Source organism: Sinocyclocheilus grahami, unplaced genomic scaffold (assembly GCF_001515645.1).
Source record: "Sinocyclocheilus grahami isolate Dianchi unplaced genomic scaffold, SAMN03320097.WGS_v1.1 scaffold471.1, whole genome shotgun sequence".
Lineage (NCBI taxonomy): Eukaryota > Metazoa > Chordata > Actinopteri > Cypriniformes > Cyprinidae > Sinocyclocheilus > Sinocyclocheilus grahami.
This window is the reverse complement of record NW_015505650.1, coordinates 360900-362961: the sequence shown is the minus strand read 5'-3', so window position 1 is coordinate 362961 and position 2062 is coordinate 360900. Positions and strand designations below refer to the sequence as shown.

General features: G+C 34.9%; 1 protein-coding gene across 1 annotated transcript in view; it reads left to right on the top strand.

Moving 5' to 3' along the window:
- LOC107553346 (CUGBP Elav-like family member 4) overlaps nucleotides 1-2062 on the top strand; it is a 125864-nt gene that overhangs the window by 113025 nt on the left and 10777 nt on the right. The window lies entirely within an intron of this gene.

The window sequence follows — 2062 nt, the reverse complement described above, 5'->3', positions numbered from 1 at the left end:
CCAAGTCAACATTAAATCTGATCACTCGAGCTGTATTTTTAAAGCTGTAAGTGTTAATGCATGCATGTAAGTTATTGCTGCGGGTTTGGACTGTAGTTTTTGTGGTGGATGATTGAATTTCCGGAAGCTTTATGCTGAAGATGCTTTAATCAGCTCAAACACACTGTCTTTGTTTATCTATTATAGCAGTTTATAAACATATGAGACAATAATGAGCTTACTGACAGACCTTTAGCTTGTTTGGATCTTGACTCAAGGTTTAGTTGATCACTTTATCTGTATATTAAACAGCAGACCTGTTCTGATCGGCTGTGATTGTGTTGCATCGTCACAGAAAGGTGAGAAACGTTTCATTAATGCAAACCTGAGAATCCGTCTTGTAGCTGCTGGTTACTTTATGCATAATATATTATCACAGCAAGATTGTGTTCCATTGTGTAGGTTTTGAGGTGCTCCAATCCGTCAGATTCTGTTAGCAAACTGTGTCAGAGATCTCCGTAAAGGACGGCTGTGGTCTTGTTTGTCTGCTGTAGTTCAGTCTCACAGTGTTTTAAATGACACAGACAGACGAGCTGCTCATTTACGAGCCAGTTCGCTTGCATCTAGACCTTGTTTGTACGTGCATATACGCATGAAACTTTTTGAGATGTCAGACTCTCAGAGCTCTTAGATGAAAGCTGTCAAGAACGTGGCTAGCATGCATCTCACCCCAAAATCAAAGGAAACATATTTACACTTCAAAATAAATACATTAAAATCTCAAAAGAAAATGAAGCCTATTTTAGGATTAAATATATAAATAAATACATAGTACCATTACGTTTCTCAACATTGTTCTGCATTATTTTCATGACAATTTAGACATTTCCTCCCAAATTCATATGTAAAAAAAACTCTAGTTTTGTATTGCTGTAATGCAAAAAAATATATATATAATTAGATGTAAAATTAAATATTTTAATTAAAAATATAAATTTTATATAATTTAAATGGTCAAATATTTAAAAATAGTTTTTATATGGTTTTATGCATTTATGAAGTATTTATATGTACATTTTAGGATTTGTTGTAGTGCTTGTATGCTGTTTTTTTAATGCAATTATTAGTCAAATGCATTCAAAATACTGTAATGCTTAAATTGTAATGCTTTCACATTCATGCAAATTGAAAGTTACGTAATGCAAAAAAATCAACAAACTATGATTTAAATGGTTACAAATTTTAAAATAGCTTTTTATGGTTTTATGCATTTTATAAAGTGTTTATATGTGCATTTTAGGATTTGTTGTACTGCGTGTATGCTGTATTTTAATGCAATTTTTAGTCAAATGCTTTCAAATTCATGCAAATTGAAAGTTACGTAATGCAAAAAATCATAAAAACAGACTTAATTTTCTTCATGCATAATATAATTTCTTGCTTATGTCTTTTGATTCTTGGGCTGGAATACGAGCTGCACATGTTTTCTTGGACAGCTGGTGAGAGGTTTTCCACATGTCTGATGCAGGGATGATCTGTGTTTAGAGCTGCTCGAATCGAACTCACCGTCTGCTTCTTCTCTCCTGTCTCTCTCTCTTTCTCTCTGTCAGAATGAAGGACTACAACCCCTTGTTTCCACAAGTGCAGTATCGAAAGACTTTTGCTCTGCTACATATCACAGGAGGCGAGCGGTTGCTGGATTTGCTGGAAAATCACTGAGAGCTGGAAAAACTGGAGGATTTTTTCTGCCAACTTTATTCTTTTTTCGCTTCGGCATTTGCAGGATGCTTTTTTTGCATTGTGCAGAGACCGACTTTTTTGCTGCTGTTTTTTTTTAGATGAGATTGAGAGAGAGAAAAAAACCTTTATGAACGCATTATGCTCAAAGCATGCATAAACACACACACACACACACACACACACAGACGTCTGCTGAGACCTTCAGAATATCCTCGCCTTTACATGCACACAAAACTCTGTTGAAATCTTCATGTAAATGTATTGATCTCCACACACACAAACACACACACACATACGAACACACACACAAACAAACAGACACACACACACACACACACACACA